General features: G+C 48.1%; 1 non-coding gene across 1 annotated transcript; it reads right to left on the reverse strand.

Annotated features, from left to right (window-relative positions):
* Nucleotides 1-12,921: 12,921 nt before the first annotated feature.
* TRNAR-UCG (transfer RNA arginine (anticodon UCG)) lies at nt 12,922-12,994 on the reverse strand. Its single transcript has one exon. It is a non-coding gene; the product is annotated as a tRNA-Arg (tRNA).
* Between the last annotated feature and the right edge of the window lie 3,555 nt (nt 12,995-16,549).

The following is a 16,549-nucleotide window of genomic DNA, read 5'->3' on the forward strand; positions in this document are numbered from 1 at the left end:
GGTCTAATTTTTTCTTATACACTTGGGATTTTTCTGTGGTTTTTGTTCAATACTTTCGTGATAATTATTCATTTATTGCGATCCTACTTTCTGTCACATCGTGAGGGATTAAAGACCGGACGATGTCCCCTAAGTGTCCATAACATTTTGCTGATACAAAAACGGTGATAAAATCCTCACTGAGATGAGTTTCATTTTAAAGGAACCTTCGCAGGTGACCCCGCTGCTGCCACGAGGCTGTGATTTGGGGGGGCCGCCCCGGTTTGTCACAAAACCTATAACTTTCACTCTCTGTGCGAAACGGCGATGCTCAACGTTTTCTTTTCTTTATATTTCCAAAGGTTGATAAAATAAGTGTTTTAAAACCCCTTGCTTGATGTTTGTGGATAGGAGCGCGGTTTGTGCCTTTTACGCTGGTTTACACATACAGTCTCTCATCCTTGAGTGAGTAAATCGTCCATCACTATGTAGGGTGCGCATTTTATCCGGCTTTATTTCCCGGGATTTCTCAATTACATTACATTAGATGGACTCAATGTCTGAGCTGAGAAAATGTGTTTGTCAAAAAGCGAGAGACATCTTTGTGGAAAAATGTGTCTTTTGCAGCTTTAGATTCGGGCCTAGTTATCATCGCGTCACGCGGAGCCGCCAGTCACCTTGCTGTGCTGCGTGATGGGGAAGGGCGGGAATGCGCCGTTCTTAATATTGGAGGCGCATTTCTGGCTTTTCCCAGCGCACAATGTGCTGCCGAGCGCCAGGTGCCTGCGCTGTAAGCAGGGTTGTTTTTGTGCAGGAAGGGACACCGTACTGGGCAAAACAATCCTCTGAGGCATTTCCTCTTTCCGAGTGTGCTACAGAAATACACGCCTCACCTGCGGCATACGTGTCGCTTAATGAAAAAAGTGCTTTTTCAGCAGTTGATAAAACACCCAACCACAAAGGGACTCGAACCCTCAACTTTCTGATCCAAACTCAGACTCCTTGTCCAGTAGGTCAGGTGGGCACCATTTGGCAGGTGCTGCAGTGCTGTTCACCCCAGCTTAGAGCATCCCTGGCCATTGCTGACAGCCCACACAAGCGCTGTACTAGTAAGAAAGGGGCTGCAGGCGCTATATGTCCTCATTGCCTCCCCACACAATCCCTTACTTTCCCACGCCTCCTTGAGGACTGAGAGGTTAAGGTTTGGAAAAATGTCCTCAGTACCTGACGGTTTTATGTCCTTTCAAACTTGGGCGCCTCGTTGCGTTTGAACAAAATCACAAGTGCAGTTTGGCGTCCTCTGCACATTTCTGTTAACCCGTTTGGTCTCTCTGTTTCATCCTGAGCCTGTATTACTCTCATCCTTTTCTGTCAGTCTTTATTCTTCTTTTCAGTCTCAGTGGTTTATTTTCTCTTTGCCTCTTTTTGTATTTCTCTCTCCCTAACTCTCTGTTGTATCTTTTTTGGGCTGTTTCCTTCCCACTCATGCATGTTACTGATGCTTCTGTGTGTTTAACCACTGCACAGACACGGCTAGCCCCCCATTTTTTGCCTGGTATGTGATGTAGCCAAAAAGTTGTTAGTACCCAGGGCCCCTGCTAACCAGGTTCCCTGGGTCAGATCTCTTTCCCTGATCTGTTGTGAGGCATTGGCACTACTGGCAACACCTTTAGCTGCCACTATAAGTCCCTTATAAATGTTGCTTAGGTACCCAGGGCATGTGGTACTAAGGGTAGGCCCCAGAGGGCAGCAGCACTCGTTGTGCCACCCTCTAGGGCCAGGCATCCAGATCTACCCATCTCTATCATTGTAGGCTGAGTGCTTTGAGGCAAACCTAAAACAAAAACTCGACATGGCACACCTCCTGTGTGCCCTGTCCAATATACACTGCATACGCTATAGGTAAGACACCCCTTTGGCAGTCCTTCCAGCCCTAATGCAGGGTGCACTATGATGTATGTGAGGGCATAGCTGCATGAGTGATATGCCCCCACTGTGTCTTTGCCAAACCTGGGACACAGTGAGTGAACAGAGCAGCCATTTTAAATGCACGAGCTGGACACTGGTCAATATGAGTTTCACAGCTACATGATGGTCACTCTGAACCCTGGGTTGTTTGGTCTCAAACAACTCAGAATGATAAATCCAAACTGGTACCAGTATTGAATTTATTACCCAGATGTACCCAGGAGTGACCTTAGTGGTTCCCCCTGTAAAAGCTAACTACCCTGGCATGGTTGCTGGCCGGTTCTATCCAGCCTGCCCCCTCCAGACTCAAATCTGCATCCCTGGGGTGAGAGATCCTTCTCTCTGGGATTCAGAACAAAGCCCTTCCTGGATGGAGATGCTAAAACCCTCTCCCTCAGGAATGTGGACTGCCTGGCTGGTGAGCTTCAAAGGACTTACCACCTTTGAAACTTGACCTCCAGGCCTGCTGCAAGCAGCAGATGGCTGCCCCTATTGCAACCCCCCACTTTTGGCAGCAGCAACAGTGGGAAAATCAAACAAAGGACAGGAGGAGTGGCCCCGCCTCGCATGCACCACCCCTAAGGTGTTGCATGCGAGGTGCACTCTCCATTTGATTGTCTTCAATCTTGGATGGTAGTAAAATAGCCAATCAGGTGTATGGAAGTGACCTCTGCCCACAGGAAGTGGTCACTTAGTGGGTGTAGCCACCCTAAGGTAGGTGACCCACTGGTCACTACCAGGTTCTCCCTAACACGCCCACTAAATACAGTATTTAGTGAGCATCCTTAGACCAAGAAATCATACTCTAAGGACTCAAGAAGACCAGCAACAAAGAAGACTCAAGGCATGAGAACTGAAGACCTGCTGCACAAAGAAAAGGCACCAAACCCTGCCTGCTGCACCCAGGACTCGACAATCACTGCTGAGTGGTTGCGTGGACACAGAACGGACTCTAAAAACACCCAGAGGACCTCCACTCTTCAAAACTCACCAACGATCTCCCTCCAGAGTGAAGGCATCACTCTGCAACCTCAAGAAACCACCAAGCCAGTGAGGTCCACTTCACTGACTAGCTGCTGACCGTGGAACCAGATGCCACAGCCAGACCAAACTTCATACCATGGACGGCGAAGACAAACCCTGCCACTGTGCTAAGTATGGTGGTACTGCGCACTCCAGCGGACAAGCCATACCATTACCCTGGGTAATGGTCATTTCACATCGGACACCTAGAAAGACAGTCCACTCTGGACTGTAAAAGGACCAGGAGGAAGCCCCAGTCGATGGACTTCGGAAACCACCAGGACCTCCCACTAGAGTGTCCCTGCTGACCTGTAAGCGGCCCTCAAACCAAACTGCCTCCTGCTTTGAAGGGCATCTTTGCTCACAGCTCCAGGCTCACCGATTCGCTCTGCACCTGGCCTCTCTGTGCCCTGCATCGAAGGTCTAGCTGTGCTCTGGGGGTCCCTCACCTTTTGCGACCCCAACACTCCAAGGGGACTGTAGGAGGGTGGCCTGGCTTGTAGTGGGTACGAGAGGTACTTACACCTTGTGCCAGGTCCAGTTATCCCTTATTAGTGTAGAAGAGGTGTTTCTAGCAGCTTAGGCTGATAGAAGGTAGCTATGGCAAAGCAGTTTAGGCTGAACTAGGAGACATGCAAAGCTCCTACTATATCACATATATCAAATGCACAATATCATAAGAAAACACAATACCCAGAGTTACTAAAAATAAAGGTACTTTATTTTTATGACAATATGCCAAAAGTATCTCAGTGAGTATCCTCAGTAAGAAGATAAGTTATATACACAAGTTATATGTACACCAACCAAAATTAGGTAATTAAGAGAAAGAAAAGTAATGCAAACAGTGTAGAATTACAATAGATTGCAGTAGGAGCACATAGGTATAGGGGCAACACAAACCATATACTCCAAAAGTGGAATGCGAACCACAAATGGACCCCAGACCTATGTGAGCTTGTAGAGGGTCGCTGGGACTGTAAGAAAACAGTGAGGGTTAGAAAAATACCCCACCCCAAGACCCTGAAAAGTAGGAGTAAAGTACACCTACTACCCCCAGAGAGCACAGAAGTCGTGATAGGGGGATTATGCAGGAAGAATAAACACCAGCAGTGCACTGACAACGGATTTCCGGACCTGAGTACCTGTAAGACAAAGCGACCAAGTCCAATAGTCCCAACAGTGTCGAGAGGGGGCAGGAGCCCAGGAAATGCCAGCTGAAGGTGCAAGGAAGCTGCCACCGGTTGGAAGAAGCTTGGAGTTCTGCAAGAAAGAAGAGAACTAGGGACTTCTCCTTTGGAATATGGATGTCCCACATTGCAATGAATCTTGCAGAGGTGTTCCCACGCAGAAATACCGCAAACAAGCCTTGCTAGCTGCAAGGGTCATAGTAGAGGTTTTTGGGTGCTGCTGTGGCCCAAGAGGGACCAGGATGTCGCTTTTTGGAGGAGGAGACAGAGGGGGCGCTCAGCAACTCAGAGAGCCCTCACAGAAGCAGGCAGAACCCGCAGAAGTACCCCAACAGGCACTTAGAAGAAAAGTGAACTAGAGTTCACGCGAAGTCACAAAAGGGAGTCCCACGACGCCAGCTAGGCTGTGCACGAAGGAAATCCTGGAAGAGTGCACAGGAGCCGGAGCAGCTGCAAATCACGTGGTACACAGCTTTGCAGTCTAGAGTGGGGGGGTACCTCCACCAAACTTGGACTGAAGAGTCACTGGACCGTGGGAGTCACTTGGACAGAGTTGCCGTGTTCCAGGGACCACGCTCGTCGGGATGACAGGGGACCCAGAGGACCAGTGTTGCAGTCTTTTGGTGCCTGCGTTAGCAGGGGGAAGATTCCGTCAACCCACGGGAGATTTCTTCGGAGCTTCTGGTGCAGGGTGAAGGCAGGCTACCCACAGAGCATGCACCACCAGGAAACAGTCGAGCAAGCCGGCAGGATTAGGCGCTACAATGTTGCTGGTAGTCATCTTGCTACTTTGTTGTGGTTTTGCAGGCGTCCTGGAGCAGTCAGCGGTCGATCCTTTGTAGAAGGGGAAGAGGAAGATGCAGAGGAACCCTGGTGAGCTCTTACATTTGTTATCTGAAGAATTCCCCAAAGCAGAGACCCTAAAAAGCCAGAAAAGGAGGTTTGGCTACCAGGTTAGGAGGATTGGCTACCAAGAGAGGTAAGAGCCTATCAGAAGGAGCCTCCGATGTCACCTGCTGGCACTGGCCACTCAGAGCAGTCCAGTGTGCCCCCAACACCTCTGTTTCCAAGATGGCAGAGGTCTGGGACACACTGGAGGAGCTCTGGGCACCTCCTCTGGGAGGCACTGGTCAGGGGAGTGGTCACTCCCCTTTCCTTTGTCCAGTTTCACGCCAGAGTAGGGCTGGGGGATCCCTGAACCGGTGTAGACTGGCTTATGCAGAGACGGGCACCATCTGTGCCCATCAAAGCATTTCCAGAGGCTAGGGGAGGCTACTCCTCCCCAGCCCTTCACACCTATTTCCAAAGGGAGAGGGTGTAACACCCTCTCTCAGAGGAAATCCTTTGTTCTGCCTTCCTGGGCCAGGGCTGCCTGGACCCCAGGAGGGCAGAAACCTGTCTGAGGGGTTGGCACTGCAGCAGCAGCTGCAGTGGAGACCCCGGAAAGGCAGTTTGGCAGTACCCAGGTTCTGTGCTAGAGACCCGGGGGATCATGGAATTGTCCCCCCAATACCAGAATGGTATTGGGGTGACAATTCCATGATCTTAGACATGTTACATGGCCATGTTCGGAGTTACCATTGTTACGCTATACATAGGTAGTGACGTATGTATAGTGCACATGTGTAATGGTGTCCCCGCACTCACAAAGTCTGGGGAATTTGCCCTGAACAATGTGGTGGCACCTTGGCTAGTGCCAGGGTGCCCACACACTAAGTAACTTCGCACCCAACCTTCACCAGGTGAAGGTTAGGCATATAGGTGACTTATAAGTTACTTATGTGCAATGGTAAATGGCTGTGAAATAACGTGGACGTTATTTCACTCAGGCTGCACTGGCAGGCCTGTGTAAGAATTGTCTGAGCTCCCTATGGGTGGCAAAAGAAATGCTGCAGCCCATAGGGATCTCCTGGAACCCCAATACCCTGGGTACCTCAGAACCATATACAAGGGAATTATATGGGTGTACCAGTATGCCAATGTGAATTGGTAAATTTAGTCACTAGCCTGCTAGTGACAAATTTGGAAAGCAGAGAGAGCATAACCACTGAGGTTCTGGTTAGCAGAGCCTCAGTGAGACAGTTAGGCATCACACAGGGAACACATACAGGGCACATACCTATGAGCACTGGGGCCCTGCCTGGCAGGGTCCCATTGACACATAGACTAAAACAACATATATACAGTGAAATATGGGGGTAACATGCCAGGCAAGATGGTACTTTCCTACAGGGACCCCCAGGAGTCAACCTTAAACTTACCTGTGCAGAGCTTTTCCAAGTGGTGCCCAGCAGTGCCCTGCACAAGCTCCAGAGATGTTTTCCTGCTGCTCCTGCCGGAACCAGGAGTCACCTGAAATTCTCCAGCTGGCACAGTGCGCCCACCGATGGCCTCGACCACCCTGCAAAAGAAGAACTCTGTAAACCTACTGTCTGATTTTATATGCATTTTTAAAGGTTATCCTCCTTTGATTCCTATGGTGCGGAATTAATCACAAAAGACTATTTTTTATTAAAACTTCAAAAATGCATTACTTAAAAAGTACTTACCCGATTGTGATGACCTTTGTCTTAAACATTTTATGTAAATCTGAAGTATTTTTTTTTATTGGTCTTGAGTTATTCTTTTGAGTGTGTCTTGCGTTATTGATACTGTGAGTACAACGAATGCTTTGCACTTCACCAGGATTAGCCTAACTGCTCGACAAAGTGACCTTAAAAATTAGAGCATTAGGTGGTCTAGTTTTTACGTCTGTAAACTAATGTGTGGTTTCCTGGATCCCCTGCACAGGGTGCCTAGCTTTGCACACTACATAGAGGGCCGGCCTCCTACAGGCGCAATCACCATCCAAGCACTGTGTAGCTCCGCCCACAACAACCGTAAAACGTCACCTTTAGTTGCTTTGTAGTATTTACACTCAGGGCAGTGTTTTGTGTCCCGTCTGAAACAACATCCCTCTTGTTGGATCTGACACTGATTTCTGTGGCAAGTGCAGTGAATCCCTCATTTTGTAGACAGTGCACAGAGCACAGAATTGTATCATTCCGGGGGCCCTGCTTGGCGCGTTGTCAGATACACACCAGAGCCAGGTCCTGAGTTTCTCCTGTTTTTGGAGACAATTGAGTGCCAGAAAGTGAAGAGACTGAGGGCAGAGATGGCCCTACAGTGGCTGATGCAGCTGGTAATCACTGGTCACTCACTGGTAATTAGCGCTCATTAAGGTTTCTGAAACACAAAGGCGCAGAGTGAAGACTTTATTGCCCCAATAATAAGAGCCGAGGTGGGGCATTAACTTGAGCAGCAGTTGGAGGAGTGTGGAAAGAAAAGCAGTGGGTTGGGTCCTCTGGCCGGGGTCATATGCCCTTCAGTGCAGCATCTGCAGCCCCTCACTGCAGTGCCTGCAGCCCCTCGGTGCAGCGCCTGCACCCCCTCCGAGCAGCGCCTGTACCCCCTCAGTGCAGCGCCTGCAGTCCCTCAGTGCAGCGCTTGCAGCCCTTCGGTGCCGCGCTTGCAGCCCCTCAGTGCAGCGCCTGAACCCCCTCAGTGCAGCACCCTGTAGCCACTCAGTGCAGTTCCGTGCCTAGAAACCCTCATTGCAGCGCCTGCAGCCCCTCAGTGCAGTGACTACAGCCCCTCAGTGCAGCACTTGCAGCCCCTATGTGCAGCGCCTGCTGGGAACAGGAGCAGCATGTGCTGCAGGTGATGCCCTGTGAGGTTGTCCTTTGTGCAGCGCTGCACTGTCTTCCCTGCAGTGAGAGCCACTGCATGCAGTGCTTTAGTGACGTGCACAGTGCAGTGCTTTAGTGAGGGACATAGTGCAGTGATTTAGTGAGAGACACAGTGCAGTGCTTTAGTGAGAGACGTGTGCAGTGCTTTAATGAGGGACATTGTGCAGTGCTTTAGTGAGAGAAGTGTGCAGCGCTTTAGTGAGGGACTGTGCAGTGCTTTAGGGAGGTACATTGTGCAGTGCTTTAGTGAGGGACTGTGCAGTGCTTTAGTGAGAGACGTGTGCAGCACTTTAGTGAGGGACTGTGCAGTGCTTTAATGAGGTACATTGTGCAGTGCTTTTGTGAGGGACATTGTACAGTGCTTTAGCGAGGGACCGTTTGCAGCCCTTTATTAAGGACACTGTGCAGTGCTTTAGTGTGGGACGCTGTGCAGTGGTTTATTGCGGGACACAGTGTAGTGCTTCACAGAAGGACGTGTGCAGTACTTTAGTGAGGGAGACTGTACAGTGCTTTACTGTGGGATGGTGTTCAGTGCTTTAGTGAGAGACACTGCAGTGCTGTAGTGAGTGACACCATGCAGTGCTTTAGTGAGTGACACTGCTGTGCTGTAGTGAGCGACACAGCTTTATTGAGCTGCACTGTGCAGCACTTTATTGAGGGATACTGTGCAGTGCTTTATTGAGCTGCACTGTGCAGCACTTTATTGAGGGATACTGTGCAGTGCTTTAGTGAGAGATGTTGTGCAGTGCTTTAGCAAGGGCACAGTGCAGTGCTTTAGTGAGAGATGTTGTGCAGTGCTTTAGCAAGGGCACAGTGCAGTGCTTTAGTAAGGACGTGGTGCAGTGATTTAAAACAAAGTCACAATGTAGAATTATGCAGCAAGTCTGCGTATTGAAACGTGTGGCAGGATTTCTGAGGGAAGTTTTGTGCTCATTTCTTGGAATTACTAAGTCTTAGCAGCATCTTGAGTACTATGAAAACAAAGCGGTCGAAATGTGCGCCATGACTGTAGGTTTCATAAAGATTTATTCTCTGGAGCTGCTAAAGGACACCGACCACGAAGGGACTCGAACCCTCAATCTTCTGATCGAAGTCAGACGCCTTATCCATTAGGCCACGCGGTCACCACGTCTGAGATGCTGATGTGCTGTTCTCTCCGTCCCAACTCTGACATGTTTCTGGATGCCGGAACACAGCTTGGATTAAAGACAGTGAATTGCGTTCATTTTTACCGAATCTGTCTCGGAGCGGCTCTCTCGCCCAGCCTCGGTAAAACAATGTAACAAGCGCCTCACAGTCTGACAGGCACTACACCTAGGTACAGACTCCCTTATTAAGGTTCTGTTTTTTTTATTTTTAAACACATAGGCGGTCATTCTGACCGTGCCGCACACCATGCGGTCACCGCCATTTGGCCGCTCCGCGGTCAAAAGACCGCGGCGGCCATTCTGGCTTTCCCGCTGGGCCGGCGGGCACCCGCCAAAGGAGCGCCCGCCGGCCCAGCGGGAAAGGCCCTGCAACATAGAAGCCGTCTCCCAATGGAGCCCGCGGTGTTGCAGGGGTGCGACGGGTGCAGTTGCACCCGTCACGATTTTCACTGTCTGCTAAGCAGACAGTGAAAATCATGCTGGGGCCCTGTTAGGGGGCCCCTGCACTGCCCATGCCAGTGGCATAGGCAGTGCAGGGGCCCCCAGGGGCCCCACGACACCCGTTCCCGCCATCCTGTTCCTGGCAGTAAAAACCGCCAGAAACAGGGTGGCGGGAAGGGGGTCGGAATAGCAGCGCCGCCATGGAGGTTCAGCCCAGACAGGGGAAATCTGGCGGGAAACCGCCGGATCCCCTTTTCTGACCGCGGCTTTACCGCCGCGGTCAGAATGGGCAGGGAAGCACCGCCAGCCTGTTGGCGGTGCTTCCGTCGTCATCCACCCTGGCGGACGATGACCGCCAGGGTTGGAATGACCCCCATAGTGTCTGCTTTGACGTCCAACTTCCTGTGAATATGCAACACCGAGAAGTTCTAGTCACATTAGGGCTCCAATATATATTCGTGTCTAATTTTGTGGAGGAGGATGAGGGAACTTCCTGGATGAGGTAGCGTGAATTGTATGTTCTATACGCCATCAGTGGGCGAGCCATCAGTCAGGCTAAATAGCTCAGTTGGGCGAGCGTTAGACTGAAGATCTAAAGGTCCCGGGTTTCGGCAAAGGTTTTGTGTTTTTCTTTCTTTCCAGCTCATCTAGTGCGGGGCAGAAAATAAAATGGATGAAAAGATATAGAACTGGGGTGCACTCAGGTGGAAGTGACTGACCCCCACCCCCCAAGCAGAATTAAGCCACAGAAAGAAAGGAGGGTGCGCTGAGCCCACCACATTTAAGACTTTATCGTACCCTGGGTTTAAAGGCTTGGATGTCAAATGGGACATAGTAAATTAAGCGCTGGCAAAGCCAATAGGCTTGGCTTCGTTATAATGCTCCTCAAACACCGTGTAATTTTTCTGTTTTGCCGCATAATCTTTGCTGCCTTTATTGAGTGATGGCTGCCGTGTGATTTGTCTCTTCAGTACACGCCGGTGCCACAGGCTTTTTTGCCTCTTTCCCCGGACAGTTTAAGGATTTTGGGGGGCCCTGGGCCAAACGTATTCTGGGGGCCCCTTCCGGAACAGCTTTGAATTCTTGGCCCAGTTTCATCTCTTCATGCTCTCCTTGGCCAGGTCGCAGACAGGCCCATTCCTCCAACTTCTATGCGTGTTTACATCTAATATTCAGGGACAGTGACGTGTTTTCAATATTGTAACACAGCAGCTGCTCACTACTGTTGCTGCAAAGCATCTCTGGACACCCTCCCGTTTCTGTATGAGAGGTCTGTTTGGTCTCAAATCAACTTTTTTATGGCTGTTGCAGGAAGTATAAACACATTTCCCTGCAAAATATTTGTAATTGACTCTCACACATCACCCACATTAAAAATAAATTAAAGGGAAACAGTATTTAAAGCAATGTGATTAAGAATTCTTCAAGGTCATCAGGGCAAGCCTCTCTGCAGAAGAGCTGGCTGTATCAGGGGGGCCCTGGAAGGCTGGGGCCCTGGACCAGCGCCCACTTTGCCCGCCCTGTCTCTGCCTTGGGCAGGAGTTCCCTCACTGCCACTCTCCAGCAGCGCCCCTCATCTCTCCTTATCCCTCTCTCACATACATTTCATTTTTGTAAAGCGCTCTCATAGTTCACTCACACTCAGTCGTGTGATCTGCATGTGCACGTTCTTTGCAACAGGCACATTAACCCGCTGCGCTACTCTATGATGAGTCAAAACTGCCACAGGACAAAATTCTCTTTCTCACCAACATGAACATTAATCATCAAAGTTATCTTGGCGTTTTTATTGTTGCCTGAAAATTGCCCATGGTCGAGGAAGTTCTCATACTTTTAATCACAGCGCCCCTGCCTTTCACCAGAATCAACACCAGGTGCAGATGCACCGGTCGCACAGCCCTAAGCCGGGCCTGCTTCCGCACCGCATCCTCCAGGGGCCCTGGAGTCAGTCCAGCCATGATTGAAGGAGCCGCCCACATACATGATGCGTACATGTAACCTCTCCAGTGACCCCCCGTGGCACATGGGATACAGCACACGGAGAGAAGCTCTAGGCAGCTCGAGGTGAAACATCTTCCGCCGAGTTTACTTTTTATTAACTCGGTTTTTGTTCATTTTCCGTCTTGTACTTTACAAAAGTATCTTTAAAACGTCCATTCCATGCCCGCTGCGTTACCCGGACAGAGCACACATGCAGCACTCCTGGTTTAGGCAGGAGTCTCCGTACTTTATAGCGCCTCGCTCTAGTAACCTCAAGCACTATCACATGAGACAACAAAATGACACATTTCTGTCCGTGACCTCCTCGGGTCCCTTAAATTGTGGGCTCGGCCTTTATGGGAACATTAGTGAAAGCGCCTGCTTGCGAGCCCCGGTTATAAACATATATGTCAACACATGTGACACCCAGGAGCTCCTGTGAAGGCAGAATACAGGTGACGTCAAGAGGAGGCTGACATTGTACGAGGGAGTAAAACCTTTTAAAGTACATCATGAGTCTCCCAGATGGACAGTCTTACCACTGTCCCAACTTCACTATTCACTCACACAGGCACTACACACTCATACAGGCACTCCACACTCACACAGGCACGCCACACTCACACAGGCACTCTTCACTCACACAGGCACTCTTCACTCACACAGGCACTCCACACTCACACAGGAGCTATTCAATCACACGGGCACTCCACACTCACACAGGCACTCTTCACTCACACAGGCACGGCACACTCACACAGGCACTCTTCACTCACACAGGCACTCCTCACTCACTCAGGCACCATTCCCTCACACATGCACTATTCTCTCACACAGGCACTATCCACTCACACATACACTATTCAGTCACACAGGTACTCCACACTCACACAGGTACTATTCACTCATACAGGCACTCTTCATTCACAGGCACTATTCGCTCACACAGGCACTATTCTCTCACACAGGTACTATTCACTCACACAGGCACTATTCACTCACTCAGGCACTCTTCATTCACAGGCACTATTCACTCACACAGGCACTCTTCATTCACAGGCACTCTTCACTCACACAGGCACTATTCACTCACACATGTACTATTCTCTCACACAGGCACTATTGACTTACACATGCACTATTCACTCACACAGGCACTCTTCATTCACAGGCACTATTCACTCACACAGGCACACCTCCCAGCCTGCACAGGGCAGCAGAGGTCAGTGCTGTGAACGTGTCACCATTGATGCCGCGTCGGTCACTAAACTCCGCCGCCAGCATCAGCATCACAGGGAGCAAAGCGGAGCAGGTGGGGTCCCTCGGATCTTCAGTATTTTATGCTTCAGATTAAAATTATCACCAATGTAAATCTGTGTAAATGCTCTTACAGTAGAATGTGCCGCCGTTTTGTGCTTTTCATAAAAAGTCCATTTTTCGCAGGTGTAAGTCTACATTCACAGCCGACCACGAAGGGACTCGAACCCTCAATGTTCTGATCCGAAGTCAGACGCCTTATCCATCAGGCCACGCGGTCACGGTTAGGAAGGTGCTGTAGGGCTCTTCACCCCGGCTCAGAGCATCCCTGGCTCTGGATCACTCAGGCGCTATACTAGAAAGCAAGGGTGCACAGGCGCTATATGTCCTCACTGCCGCTCCATAACACCGCTCACCGTCCCGCGCCTCCTAGAGCATTGAGAGATCAAGTTGTGTAAACAAAAGTCCTTTATATATGAAGGTTTCTGTCATTTCAAAGTTGGGCTCCTCGTCGCGTGTGAACAAGATCACAAGTGCGGTTTGAAGCCTCCGCCACCTCTGTTTGCCCGCTTTGTCTCTTTTCTTTCACCCTGAGTCTGTATTATTCTCATCCTTTTCTCTGTCAGTCTTTATTCTTCTTTCCAGTCTCGGTGGTTTATTTTCTCTTTGCCTCTGTTTGTATTCCTCTCTCCCTAACTCTCTGTGGAGTCTTTGTTGGGCTGTTTCCTTCCCACTAATGCATGTTACTGTGGGTCTCTGTGTTACCGCTGCACAGAGCGGTAATCACCAGCCTCACCCCACAAAACGGGATTCATGCAAGAGTGGAGTAATTTATTTCTTGTTCTTCTCTTTTTCTAGAGACTCGTTGTGCTCTCAACACTGGAACAACCAATGACTGACCATGTGGTCACCGTCCACTCTCAAATGTACTAAACCCAGGGAGTGACTAGCTGCCTCCATGTGTTCTAGTGGTTAAGATTCCTGCTTTTCATCCCGGCGGTCCCGGTTCAGTTCCCACAACCTCTCTGTTCTCAAACCCAAAGGGTTACAGAGATCCCACTTCATTTTATTTCCACTCCGTTCACCGCGTGTGTGCTTATTACCTTCAGCATATTACCCAGAAACCACCGCGCGTAAACAAACCCACTGAACCCCCCCCCCCCCCCCGCACTTGTAAGCTATAAAGTGACGGACACTTGTCCTCTGACCACATATTGATACCAGGGGATCCCTGAGGTTTGTCTTTTATGGTCCAATCACCATCCAAACACTGTGCAGACCCGCCCACAACAATGGTGAAATGTCACCTCTAGTTGGTTTGTAGTATTTACACACAGGACAGTGTTTGGTGTCCTGTCTGAAACAACACCCCTCTTGTTGGATCTGACAGTGATTTCTGTTACAATTGATGAAGCGGAAAAAGAAAAGACTAACAAACATTTATATATCATACAACAAAACCATATATGCAAAGTGTTTTTACAAAGAAAAATAAAATGTGTAGAGAAATGTGCCCATGAAGTAGGTCACCATTAGTTTAAACAAGCTTAAATTAATCATGAAAACCGACACAAAGTACTAAAATGTCATATTTGAAGTTATACTTTATGATTTTCTCATTGAAACTGTTACATGCTTAGCTTAAATTTAGCAGAGGTTTTGGCCTATTTGCCTGTTCGCAATTTTAACTGCGTAGTTTTCATTTATATTAACAAAGACATGTTTGAATCTTTAAAAGCTGTATTTTTCCAGTAGAATGACTAATACATTTATCTCAAAGTTGCGTGCTAGGCAACTTTCATCCCCTTTGAAGCTCAAGGTCAGTTTCTGCAGGTACAGACAATGAAGACACTGATGCAGAATTAATTGGCAACTTTGTTGCTAGTTATGTTCCAAAACTCCAAGGACACCTTACACGTAGATGAGTATTAAGAGAAAAGACACTATTCATTGGTCAAAGAGAAATCACCCCATGGACCCTCCAATGGAAGAACCTGAAGAATTTGGAACTTTTCTTACTTAATCCCACCGGACGAAGAGAAGACACGCCATTTTAAAGCCATTTTTGAAGACACACCATTTTGACGCCATTTTGATGCCATTGCCACTTTTACTTTGATGACACTGATGCTTTTTCTCTATCCCAGAGAGAGAGACTCTAAAGAATTCTCACCCTAGAGACTTTAACTTTAACTTTACCCTGTTTTGCCCATACGATAACTTTTGCCCCCCTGTATTCCTTGCTGCTGCAATTGAAAACTTGACTTTAACTTTGCCCCTCCTTTGGAGAAGCCCCGTGCTGATCGAACCGGTACCTGAAGGACAAAGACTTACCTTGAATGCTGATTGTATTTGGTAATTATGAAAGGATAAATGTATTATTCATTGTATTTTCCTTCTTAGGTACCAACTGCTTATTTTGACAGAGCCCAAGCTAGAAGTTTTCTAAATTTATGTTGACTAAATTCGTTTTGCATGAAGCCCCACATGCCAATGCTAATCAGAGGTTAGTTGCGGTATTCATTTGATGCACCGTGCTGAATTGAAATCTTGTTATTCTCATCAATGTATGCCATTAGTCAATCTCAGTTGCTTTTATTAGTGATTTGCACTGCTATAGCCGAGTGCATTATAATCCAAGTTTTGCGTAGGTTGCGTTTCTTCCGCCGTTATGGACAGCCAGTAATGTTCGAATATGTATATCATTTGATTTTGAGACTTACTTACATCGTATTAGCTTTGTTAATATAGGGAAATAAACTCATTAACTTTTAATAAACAGGCGTGGTTATTCGTGACTGAAAGGTCATGGTGTGTCAAATTACTGTTTTCTATGGATCTAATTTGTTGTTTGATTACTAATTGAGTATTGGTTATTGGTTATAAATGATTATTGATTACTGATTTGAGGGATCTGACGATTTCTTTGGATGAGGAGAACTCAACCCGGTCAAGAGATTCACCGACCTCCGGCGTGTCCAAGTATAAGTAATCTACAAGGACTTGACGCGCTATCAGTAGATGGTAGCAGAGGATGGTTTGGCCCTTTGGGACCCCATCCGAAATATAGACGAATCCAAGTTAGAATTTTTTTAATAAAACAAGTTGTAGAGATGATGATGCCCTAAATCCCCAATGACTTTCCTGGAATCTCGGAGCTTGCAAATGGAGGAAATGGAGGTGTGAGGATGTTTTCGGCGCTTCCAGTGACAGTTTGAATGAGGTTAGGGTTTCGCGCTTGCAAAGCTTATGCCGCAGACAAATGTGAAGTTTGTGAGGATTTTTAGGGGGTTACGAACTCCAATTAAAATTTTAGAGGAGTGGTACTCCAAAGTGTGAAAGTAGGGAAGTCGTCGAAATTCATATGTGTGTAGCGCTTTGTGCAGAAAAATTGTCCACGTGGTTGTTGATGTTGAAACAGGCCCTGCGAGGTCAAGAGACTACGGAGTATTTTGAAAAGTGTATGAGACACTTGATTGATGTTGTAATTTGTTCGGTTTAATAGGTTTATCGGGCGTGGTCAATGAGTCAGTACGAATATTGAGGAATAAAAGAACATTTTCGACTTTGAGATTTGACGAATTCTAAGGTGCACTAGAATAGTTCATTGATCAGTTGAGAGTAAAGTTTGCAGGTCAAATTTTACTTGCGAAAGTGGGAAAGCGAGAAAGATGGAATAACTGCAAAGGCTAGTGAAAAATCCCTAAGGTTTCTGAAGCGATTGTATTACCTTTTTCCTGTAGTAAACTGACAGATTTGTTTTCTTCTTTTAATTAGTGCTCGCGATATATTGCAGAAAATAGTTTTGAGTGAAGCTGAATGAAGGAGGACAAGC

This window comes from Pleurodeles waltl, chromosome 4_2 (genome assembly GCF_031143425.1).
Source record: "Pleurodeles waltl isolate 20211129_DDA chromosome 4_2, aPleWal1.hap1.20221129, whole genome shotgun sequence".
In the NCBI taxonomy this organism is placed as follows: domain Eukaryota; kingdom Metazoa; phylum Chordata; class Amphibia; order Caudata; family Salamandridae; genus Pleurodeles; species Pleurodeles waltl.